Source organism: Rattus norvegicus, chromosome 4 (assembly GCF_021556685.1).
Source record: "Rattus norvegicus strain SHRSP/BbbUtx chromosome 4, alternate assembly SHRSP_T2T, whole genome shotgun sequence".
Taxonomy (NCBI): domain Eukaryota; kingdom Metazoa; phylum Chordata; class Mammalia; order Rodentia; family Muridae; genus Rattus; species Rattus norvegicus.
In genome coordinates this window covers 170,757,390-170,769,755 of record NC_141537.1, presented here as the reverse complement: position 1 = coordinate 170,769,755, position 12,366 = coordinate 170,757,390, and the positions used below count along the sequence as shown (strand labels likewise).

The 12,366-nt window shown below is 43.9% G+C and overlaps 1 protein-coding gene across 3 annotated transcripts in view; it reads left to right on the top strand.

Moving 5' to 3' along the window:
* Nucleotides 1–12,366, top strand: part of Grin2b (glutamate ionotropic receptor NMDA type subunit 2B) — a 555,949-nt gene that overhangs the window by 473,967 nt on the left and 69,616 nt on the right.

Below are 12,366 nucleotides of genomic sequence, written 5' to 3'. Positions count from 1 at the left end.
TCTGGTCAAGACAAGGACAAAAAGGAAGTTAAGATCACAGAGAAAAAAAGAAAACTCTGAGGCACATAACAGGCTGGGTAGGTCAAGAGCTAGCAAAGATGTGTGAGTCCTCATACTCCTCACATTAGCACAGTGCAATTCCGTACTGTCAGTGTCCGCACTGCAGGTTGGTATTAATATCTGGAAGGTGGGGTATGGGTGTCCTGTGTCTCCTGGTAAGAAGAAACTTTGAAATATTTGTGGATAGTTAAACCATAATGTTTCTCCCTATGCTGGAATTGTCTCTACCAAAAAGTACCCTAGTATAAAAATTCATGGTTATTAGCTGCCAACTTGACATAACTTCAGAGCCACCTGGAAAGAGGGCACCTCAACAGAGAAATTGTCACATTGTCCTGAGGCCATGTCCTTGTGAGCATATTTTAATTGCTAATTGAGGTAGGAAGGCCTAGCAGTGGGTGCTATTGTCTCTGTGCAGATGAGAAAGACCTTAGAAGAGTAAGCCATAGCGAGCAAACTAGCAAGCAGTCTTCCTCCTTTGGTTTTTTCCTCAAGCCCCTCCTTTGAGTTCCTGCCTTGGCTTCCCTCAATGATGGACTAAAACCTATGAGTAAAATTCTTCACTCCCCAAGTTGTCTTTGGCCAAAGTGCTTGTTGGGATGACAGAAACTAAACTATAACAATAAGTTAGTATTGTTCCTCAATAAAAATGATTTCCAAATAAATGTTTGTCAATGTTTTGTGTTGACCTGGCCGGTAAAGACTTTGGTCCTTACCTACTCCATCTATTTTCTAGATAGACTTCTTTTTGCTCCCATATTTTGTTTCTGGAGTACTGGAACCCAATCGCCCCCTTGAGCCCCACTTTCATTCTCAATGAAGAGTTCAGAATGGCCCAAGTGTATTTAAGTTCGTGTTATTATGTCTGAAAACCTAGCATCATTGATATGCAACACACTACAATGTCTAGTAATATCCTTTTAAAGGTGGGTTCAGCATAGAGAACCATCAGCCAGGGATAGGTGAGTGTAGGTGTGTGTGGGGGAGGAGCCAGGATCAGAAAGAGCAGCTCTGGGGAGATAGCAAAGAGATGTATCAATAAGGGAGAGATATAGCAAAAGGAAGGGTTTGCCTGTCGCTCATGATCATTAGCGTGCTACTCCTATATAAAGTCCTAGGCTGACTTCCCACAGGTTCTCTTACTTAGCATTCATGCAGAATACTTCGGGAAGGGCCACAAGGCTCACCTGTCTGAGGACTCTGTCAGCAGATGAGGTAGCATTCAAGCATGGGTTATTACCTGCAGCATCTTACCTCTTTCAGCTCAACTGACTTGCCTTAAGAAACCGTGAGGGAGAAACAGATAAAGTGAGGGAAGGAGGAGCAGAGTGAGTCTGGAAAATGAGAGGGTTTGGGAATGGAGCTCGAAAATGAGGAAAGAGAGAAGGACCAAGGTTTAGAACAAATGGAGAATCAGTGATGATCAAGGCTGACGCCATAGGTATAGAAATGCAAATCTGGAACACAGGGAGTGGTGGGTGCTGGCAAGAGCAACCTGGGTGTTGACTAAGTACCCTTCTGTGTGGCACTGCTTTTCTAATCTTCCTCCAATATTGGGTCTGGTAAAGAATCCACAGAATTCACAGGAATCAAAAAGAACTTTGTGATTGTCCATTGCAAAAAGATAAGGATACAGAGGCAAGGGAATTAGAAGACCTATAGCAACTTAAAGGAAATGGCACCTCGGACAGAGCAGTGAACCTCTGGTGGCTTTCAGGTATGAAATAGCTATTAGCACAGGGACTTCTGATAGGGGCAGAACCTATAGGTCACAGGTCAACTTCTCCATGTCCGGACACTAATGCTTTACCTCTGCAGAATCCTGTGGGGTTTATGGCCTGTCTCAAACTGCCCAGCAGGAGGAGCCTCTACCCACTGGTTGCCTCAGCCTCTGAGTCAAGCATTGCCCCTGGCAATCTGCAGGAATCTTTAGTAGGACAGGCATGGTGCAACATCTACCTTCCCTGAAAAGACAATGGCTTCAGGAGAAACTACAAGGTACCAATTGTCACACTGACATGTATTGAATCAATAATCTCTGGCAAGTTATAAACTTTACGCTTTTGCAAGCACCAAGTTAATGGAGAGAATATAAGGTATCTCCCTGGAGTGCAGACCTTCCCTCCTCAGGGAATCAGAGGCACGCCATAAATGCCACCCTCCATTTTTCGTCGCTTGTAGGGTACAAGGCACGGAGTGAGGTTAGTCTTCTCCATGGGTTGTCATAATTGAGGAACTTAAAATAGAGGGCTTGAAGTCCCGGTGGAGTAATCTGAGAAGATTCAGAACATAGAGAAGTATAGGACAGGGCTGGGCTTGCTCCTCTCACCAAGAATACCCAACTGTTGGGATGATGGGATTTTCTAGAAGTTTCCCCCATCTTTATTTGCTGAGCAGGTCTATCACTGTTCAATGTGGACATGTGTACCCTGGAATTTACTTTTTTGACACAGAGACATTTTGGAAAGGAAGTTCAAACAGAAATCTATTGGGTTTGTACATGACCATATATGCATTAATTTTGCAAGTTAAGATGCATGTTTGTGACTGAGGCATAGACTCAAAACTAGGAGGCCCAGCACCGCCTCTGTGGATTCATGTTCCTGTATGTCCCCTAGAGTTTCCTGCTACAGACTCTGGCCCATGCTCAGTTATTTCTGCAGGTGACCCCTTTTGCCTGTGCACATGCCCATGACATTGGCCATCAGGGACCTGTGCACACTCAACTTGGCTTTGATGTACTTCTTACAGACCCTTAAATATATCATCACCACTTCTAGGTACTGTGGGAGTCTCCTCAGAGTATCTCACAAGACTTCTTTCAGTAACCTTGTGAAACAAAGTGTGGAGAACATGGCCAGGAGGTGTCCTTTTCTGGGACCATTTCTTTTGAGTGCTGGCAAACACTGAAGATTCTGGCCAGGGTCACCAAGTAGAGCTTGTTTACTGCTCTGATGTGTTTTTGTCCTCTTTGGCTTAAGTAAAGCAGCACTGAACTTTCACCATCTGGGACAGGAAAGGGATGACAGTCTCCTCTGAAGAGCAGAGCCCTTCCTTTCCACATCAGTCGGCATCTTGTCTTGTTCCTTTAAAATTTCTTTTGCCATTTAGATATGCACGCTTATTTCCAGGTCAGTGGCATCATCTGGGTCTAAACACCTCACCAAGCGCTGCCTTAGTTAGGGAAACAATGGACTGATTCTGAGTAAGTAGAGCCTGGACCTCCATGCCAGAGGGAAAGAAATACTGATGATTCCTTAAATCATCAGCGAGCTGTTTAAATAGGCCGCATAATCGTTATAGCACCTTTGTACGTAGTCGAGTCCTAACGTCCTCAGCATAGAGAGCTGCTGAATCTTTACATGTAGGTGCTCTTTATTTTTCGGTTATGAAGGGAACAATCTATCGGTTTAGGGAAGGCTTTGGGTGGTGACCAGCATTAACACTTGCAGAAAACGCTGCATAAGCTGTGAACCATTGGTTGCTGGAATTGTAAGCAGTTTGGAAATGGTGACAGTTACATTTGTAGGTGACAGATCCTAAGACTGAAGAATATTTATTTTTCTTAAATAAATATACACAGGTACGTAGTTAATTGTCTTTATTTTACTTTTATTATTTTTTATAACTCGAATGCGAATTACTGGCCATCACTGTGACATGAGCTGCGTCCTTTATATGCGTCCTTTGCTCTTGCTGACACCCCTCACACTAATAGCGCCTTTGCCTTCATCTTATGCACATCCACACATAGTGTTTTGCTTCCCTCTCCCCTCTTAAGATCTCTTTATAGCTCTTCTAGCTCTCGAGGCCTATGCTCATACTCCCATACACATACATGAACATAGAACATAAAGCCCATGCTCTGCACCAGCATATTTTTGTCCCTGTGAGCCTAGCTTACTTCACTTAATATCTCCTATTCCATACATCTTCCCACAAAGGTCAGGCCTTCATTTTTCTTTACTGCCGGATAAAAGTCCCTTGTGTATACAAGGACCACATTGTTTTTATCCATACATTTGTTCATGGATAATTGCTTAGTCTGGTTCCTGATCTTGCCTATTGTGAACAGTGCAGCTGTAAACACGGGCATGCAAGTTTCTCTGTGGTAGGACTTAGAACCCTCGGATTACATATCCATGAAAGGCATAGCTAGCCCCCACTTCCATTTTCCCAATACTTTTTAATATACATATTTTAACCTGCTGACTATGGGACCAGTGTTGTGAGTGACATACATAAATGGGGACAATAAATACAACTTGAACAGAGACGCATCATTCAGAGTTCAATTTAAGCATCATTTACTCACATGGACACTAGTTCCACTTCTCACACAGTGTCCTGCAAGGATCCTTTTTATTTTTAGGTAATTTCTTACCAGGTGAATGAATTTGCTCACCAAAGACAGTATTATAATATTCAATGCGATGGGCTACATCTAAATGCCTGTGTTTCTGTGTCTATATTTCTAGCCAGGACATTTCACTGGAATCCTAAACTCTTCTACTTAACTGCATTTGGATATTTCTGCTGGTGTGGAAGGTAGAAATCTCAGAATGGCTTTTTCTCCAAGTTTGACTCTTCTGTGCAAGTCAGTTTCCTACCCTCTTAGTCTCATTTTTGTCAATACTTATTGAGAGCTTTCTACCCAACAAATAGCCTATGTGCCTTGTAGATATTAACTCTCAATGTTCCAATAAACATATGAGTAGATGCTCTTGACAGGCTTGCGTTAATATACAGGATGATACTGAGATACAGAGAAAAATTGGCCGAGTTTACAAGGTTCCTAAATGGCAGATGTGGACGTTAATCTCAGATCAACCAGTGTCATTGTCCCTGAATTTTTCTATACAGGATCTACCTTGGTAAACAGCAGACATAAAACTTACCTCAAACGTCACGTCTCCTCTCCTCTCCTCTCCTCTCCTCTCCTCTCCTCTCCTCTCCTCTCCTCTCCTCTCCTCTCCTCTCCTCTCCTCTCCTCTATACTTCTTTCTTTTCCACTCCTATATATAATTTATTGTCAACCCCATTGTCTTTACCTTGTAAGAGTATACTGTATCCTGCCCTCATTGTCATCGTCATCGTCATTGCCATCATCGTCGTCGTCGTTGTTATCATCATCATCATCACAAAGTCCCCATCTGCCCTACTTTGATTTCTGTTGCTGTGATATTGTCATCGTCATCGTCATTGTCATCATCATCATCATCACAAAGTCCCCATCTGCTCTACTTTGAATTCTGTTGCTGTGATATTGTCATCGTCATCGTCATCGCCATCATCATCACAAAGTCCCCATCTGCCCTACTTTGATTTCTGTTGCTGTGATATTGTCATCGTCATCGTCATTTTCATCATCATCATCATCACAAAGTCCCCATCTGCCCTACTTTGATTTCTGTTGCTGTGATATTGTCATCGTCATCGTCATTGTCATCATCATCATCATCACAAAGTCCCCATCTGCTCTACTTTGATTTCTGTTGCTGTGATATTGTCATCGTCATCGTCATCGCCATCATCATCACAAAGTCCCCATCTGCTCTACTTTGATTTCTGTTGCTGTGATATTGTCATCGTCATTTTCATCATCATCATCATCACAAAGTCCCCATCTGCCCTACTTTGATTTCTGTTGCTGTGATATTGTCATCGTCATCGTCATCGTCATCGTCATTGTCGTCATCATCATCATCACAAAGTCCCCATCTGCTCTACTTTGATTTCTGTTGCTGTGATATTGTCATCGTCATCGTCATTTTCATCATCATCATCATCACAAAGTCCCCATCTGCTCTACTTTGATTTCTGTTGCTGTGATATTGTCATCGTCATTGTCATTGTCATCATCATCATCATCACAAAGTCCCCATCTGCTCTACTTTGATTTCTGTTGCTGTGATATTGTCATCGTCATCGTCATCGTCATCATCATCATCATCACAAAGTCCCCATCTGCCCTACTTTGATTTCTGTTGCTGTGATATTGTCATCGTCATCGTCATCGTCATCGCCATCATCATCACAAAGTCCCCATCTGCTCTACTTTGATTTCTGTTGCTGTGATGAATACTCTGACCAAAAGCAACTTGTGGAAAAAATAAATTATTTCAGCTTAACCTTTCGGATAATAGTCCACTGTTAAGGGAAGTCGGGGTAGGGACCCAGCTTTAGCAGAAGAAAAGCAGAGACTATGGAAGAATGAATGCTGTTGCCTGCCTCACTTACTTTGGCTCATGCAAGGAAGTTTTCCCACTTTGATCCGGTCTCTCCCACACCAATCATCAATCGATCAAGACAAATTCCTTGCAGACTAGAGTATAGGCTAGTCTGATAGGAACAATCTCCTAGTTGAGACTCCTTCAGAGGACTCAGCTACGTCAAGTTGACAGCTGTCAGGATTTGGGGCACTTCCTATTCTTGCTAGACTCAGTTCCCCACATTCTGCTGAGTCCCAGCTCTACTGGATGGGTTTCTTTTCTTCAGTACCCTAATCAAGGTGTAATAACAAGACTGTGATTCTTTTAGACTTCTCCTTGTGTAAATCCCTGCACACAACATCTTCATGCCCACCTGTATTTTGGTAGTGGCTCTTTCTAGCTGACCTTTTCCAACTTTCATAGTACTGCTGTGGTCGCAATAGAGCCACATGTCCAACACTAGCCTCATAGATTTTATCGCCTCCTGACACCTTTACTATCTTGGTTCTTATACAATTATAATACACTTGTGATAGTCACAAGATGTCAAAAGCACCCAATGACACACTATCAGAAGCCATCCTCATTGATAAACGATGGAAGACTTTATATTAGCTAATCATCTCTTCCTCTATCTAGAACGTGGCCCTCTGGAGGACAGGAAATAGCTCGTCTGTTGTAGTTAAGCCCTGCTTCTTCCTCCAAGCCCCATGCTCCCAGAAATAAGACTCAGACTCAATATATATTAACAAATACCTTGTCCATATAGTTAGGCTCTACTATAACTCAATTATTTTAGCCTACATTTTGCCATATGGCTGTTTACCTGTGCTCGGGCACCCTGTGTCCCTCTGTGTCACATCTTTCATGCCAACCACCCTTCCTCCTGCTCTTCCAGAATTCTTTCTCCTTCTGATAACCCACTTTCTATTGTATGTCTAAGCCATAGGCCATAGACTTTAATTGACAGGTGATGCATCCATACAATATACAAGGTATTCTCTCCATAGGTGTCATCACCACCCCCTACAGAGAGCAAAAGGCTTGTTTCCTAGCTCTTCTCTGTTATAACTGGGTGCCATCAGCTGAATAATAAGCAAGAAAAAGTTTTATTCAATCCATGGTTCTTAATGATGGCAAGTTCAAAATTGGGCTGATTCTGGAGGGGTCCTTTTTGTTGGTAAACACTCTGCAGAGTCCAGAGGTAGCATGCCATCACACCTTAGAAGGGGCAGAGTATTCTAGCTTAGGTTTCCTGTCCTTATTAGAAATCTACAGTCCCATTAGATCATTAGTCCCATCCTTATGGATTACTTAACATTAAATATATAGTTGGATTAAACCTTTATCCTTATAATACCTCACAGTGGGGTTAAATTTCAACATGAATTTTGGTGAGGACATTCAAATCTCAGCAGCTATGTAGTAAACTTTGTTGAATGAAAGAAAGAAGACTGAGCTAGTATTCTAACGACAGGTAGAGGCATGCACAAATTTTGTTTGAGTTTCTTTTTCCACAACAAAATTCCAGAGATGTGAAATAATTTCCAGCACAATGTGTGGGAATCCAGTAAGCATTTATCTCCTCACCTGTACTAACTGCCTAAATGAAGCAGTTTGTCACTTAAATTAAACGAATGGCTGGGTCCAGGGCAGCAAGTGATGGGGCCGTGTTCACAGAAACGCTCTCCCTTCTGTGCTCATTCTGTACCTTTTCATGACTGCTTCTGTCTGGTCCTTTCAACAAACACTGCAGACACACAGTGTCTGTTGATTACAATTGGAAAAGTCTCTTTGCTGAAGAGTGACACACACACACACACACACACACACACACACACACACACACAGAGAGAGAGAGAGAGAGAGAGAGAGAGTGTTACCTGTGCATCCCTGTTTTCTGCTTCTTCTGCTAACTTTAGTTGATAAGCCACTGCCTGGGTCATTTGAGGGGAAGATGGCGGCAGGGGTATAGGTATAAGTATAGATATAGGTCAAGGTGAAGGTCAGGAAATATATTCCTTACACAGGGGAGCTTTTAAGGGTCCTCTGTCTATGTCCTCCCTTTGTAAACCTAGGAGAAAATACAATTATCCCCTCTCTGTTTCCAACTGATTTCATTTCCCCATCCTGTCTTCTCTCTGCCCACATATCCCTTGACATTCTATAATTTTAAAGCTTTCCTTAGCATTGGCATCCCATCAGACTCTAGGACACACACTCATGCCAAGTAAACAGTTAACATCCTGCCTAACTGGACCCCCTCTTAGCTCAGATACCTGAGTAAAACTTAGCATTTTCTAACAAGGACCAACACTGATGTGGTTTCTGTGATTTGGCAAGGAGTAGTGACTCACTGGTAGGAAGGAGGGATTCAGAGGTAATAGGAAGTCTTGCTAAGCTTTCCCACAGACTCCAGTAGCACCCATCCTAAGAGTAGACTGCCCTGTCTGACGCTCTGTGAAGCTCTAGAAGTTAAGGACAGATTCAGGCGACAGAGGATAGTGGGAGAGAGCGGGTACATCTGTGGAGCATGTTCAGAGAAAGTCGCTACCAACACCCAGCCTCGTAGTTCATCCCCAGTCACGTTTTACATGGCTGAAATAGTATATTCTAACCAAAGCATGTTAATCTTTCGTCTTCATAGACAGCAGGAATCTTTTTCCCAGTTACAGTGAGATGCAGTCACGTGACTGACGCCTGTTGCCCTGTGTGACTGTAACTGGCAGGAGCCACGCTAGCCGCTGTCAAGATGTCACTTTCAGAATTGACCCATAAAATCTTTCCCATGCAAGTTCAACCAAGATCCTTGCTGCTTTTGTTGTCTATCTGGAACGTGGAGACCTCCCAGGGACCTTGGGAGCCTTTAATAAAGGCAGCAGAAACCCCGTCCCTGTGAATCCCCAGAATGACTGCCGAAGTTGTCTATCCTGCCAAGCAAAATGGAGTTTCATGAAGTAGATGTGGAATTGCACTGTTATAATTTTACATTTCTCAGACCATTTCAGTAGCTAGGTTATCATATTCTTCAGGGTATGCATTTTTTCCTTTTCCATTTTATCACAGGCCCCACATATGTCCTCTGTATCACCTGTAGAATCTCCCTCAGAAACTAGCACGACATACACCATCAGCAAACAGTTGTTGGTCGAAGAGTTTGTCTGATTCTGCCTGTTATTCCTGGCTGAGGTAAAACCCTCCTAGTAACATAGCCAAATCATACGGGTTTTTTGTTTTGCTTTGAAATCCGTTCCGTGCCCGAAAGCTCTCTAATGTGGGTATAACAGCTCAGGGCGGACATGGTCAGTGAAGTGTGACACCCATTCTTTATTATCTATAAATGGATTATCTGCTGTGACCCATCTCTTCCATCATTTCAGCACCTTCCTCGTGTCAGCAGCTGCGTCGTGGGTGCTGAGAAGGGGCCCGGAGCCAAGAGAAAATCAGAAACAGGTGGGGGTGGGCTTGGGGGCGGTGCTTATGTCACTAGGTGGGGGTGAGTTAGGAATGCATTCGGAAAGTCAAGTACAACAGTGGTCCTCTCTCTTCCTTCTCTTTTTAAAACTGTTATATGCACCTTTCTGGCTGACCTATGGTCATCTATAGTCAACAGTTAATGATAGCCATGGATCAGTTAAGACTACCCTGTCCTAGGAGCAAAGGAAACCGTTTGAAAATGGGAATTTATCTCTTTGAAATCAGATCTCTTGAATAAAAAAAGAGGCATCTTTTTTTCCTCAACAGCTTGCAGCAAGCCAGGCAGGGGACGCGTGGTAAATATTAAAATCCTCATTAGAGTAACGGATGAATTTTACCCTGTGGTTCTTGATGACGCAAGTGTGGATGCTGCCAGCTTCCACCTCCAGTTCTGGTCAGTGTCCTCATGAACCCCATGGCCACCCTCCCAGCCCACCCCCATCCCCACTTTCTTCCATGAATTCCTTTTTGTAAAAAAGTAATTGAATAAACCAGTTGTTCTAAAAAAAATAGCGTTTGCGAAGCAGGTTGAAACTCAGATGTGGGTTCCACCATCATGGCTGCTCACTGGGTACATCTAGAGTAAAGTTCTGGTTGCTTTCATCTCTAGAAAATGCCCAAGCAGCTGGTGCTGCTGCTGCTGGTGATGGTGGTGGTGGTGATGGTGGTGATGGTGATAGTGATGATGGGTGGTGATGATGATGGTGGTGATGGTGATGGTGATGGTGGTGGTGGTGGTAGTGGTGGTGGTAGTGGTGATGGTGATGACAATGGTGATGATGGATGGTGATGATGGTGATGATGGTGGTGATGGTGGTGGTGATGGTGGTGGTGATGGTGATGGTGGTGGTGATAGTGATGACAATGGTGATGATGGATGGTGATGGTGGTGGTGATGGTGGTGATGATGGTGGTGATGGTGGTGGTGATGGTGATGGTGGTGGTGATGGTGATGGTGGTGGTGATGGTGGTGGTGATGGTGGTGGTGATGGTGGTGGTGATGGTGATGGTGGTGGTGATGATGGATAGTGATGATGGTGATGATGGTGGTGATGGTGGTGGTGATGGTGGTGGTGGTGGTGATGGTGGTGGTGATGGTGGTGGTGATGGTGGTGGTGATGGTGGTGGTGATGGTGATGGTGGTGGTGATAGTGATGACAATGGTGATGATGGATGGTGATGATGCATGGTGATGGTGATGATGATGGTGATGATACTGGTGGTGATGATGGATGTGGGAGGGGTGTTCCACAGGTGACACTTTAAAGGCCACTGGTTTGAACCATTCATCCTCACTCCCCATTGATGAGGAAATCTACAAACTTGCACAAAGCCACAGCCTTCTAAGATGAAGGCTCCCAGCAGTGAGGGCTCCTTTCCCCTCAGGACAAGTGGAAGCTGTGGATGACTGACAGGGAGCGCAGATGCCCCAGACATGTAGTGGACCGTGGCCTCTCACTGCAGGCCAAGTGAGTAGTACCCTTTATCCAAAAACTGTTCCTGCTCATGCTTTTGAGGTCATTTTAGATCTTGAATCATGATGTAGATCCTCATTTCCCAGGAGTAAAAGGAAGATCTTGCTGTAGATGAGTGCTCTCAATCCTGCTGCCCCACAGGATGACACTGCTGTTTAGATTAAAGGCTGCTTAGAAATCCCATTGCAATTGCTCTCGGCTAAAGTAGAAAAATACGAATTTTAAGGGTGAATAAGCGATTAGGACACAAACTTGACATTTTCTAGATCACTGTCAGAGCTAGAACAGACAGTCAACATGCATGTGTACCAACTCTGCCATGCTCACTTTCCCTTTCTCCAGCCCCCCTGGACTCTTTGCTGGGTGCTTTCCCTCCCCTCGACCCCATGCATATTATTCTATTTACTCTGCAGCACAAAGTCACTTCAGAAGATGATTTCAGAAGACAGAAGATGAGACCCAGACACATTGTAGAATACATGAAAATTAACTGGCAAAATATAAACAACAGACTAACAAATACTTGCCGAGCCCCCCACCCAACCCCACTCCCCGGAAATGTTAACTGTGGAAGCGGAAGCATTCCTGGCATGTGACTCCCCGACAAACTCACACAGGGTCAGACAGGTACAGTGCTTCCCTGGAGATTGGCTCCCTGGTATTTACTCTCCAGGACCGGCCCACCCTGTTGAGCTATGATTCCCACAAACTCATATTTCAGTCTCCGTCCTAAAGGAATCCTTTCTCTTATTTGTGTAAGATATTGATGTTGAAAATGGAGGCATCTGGATGCTTTGCCTTTCTTTAGCACACTTGGATTGTGGTTTGAAAGATGACAGAAGGGAGGCAGCGGCCATCCCTGAAGGGGGTTTCAGTGTTCTCTTAATTTCCTGCCTCGATTACCTCAGTAATTACTTTCCTCATTGCAGCGGTATTATACCTACCACTACCCTAAACGAAGAAAGATTTTCTTTCTTTGTGGCTGCAGAAATGTCAAGCCATAGACCACAGCTATGACTCTGGGCCCATTTTGAAGGAGAATATCATGACAGTAAGAACCTATAAAGGAGTGACGATTCACTTCATGGAAGGCCGGAAACAGAAAGGACATGTCTTGGTGACTTTTCTCTGCATTTTTTTAT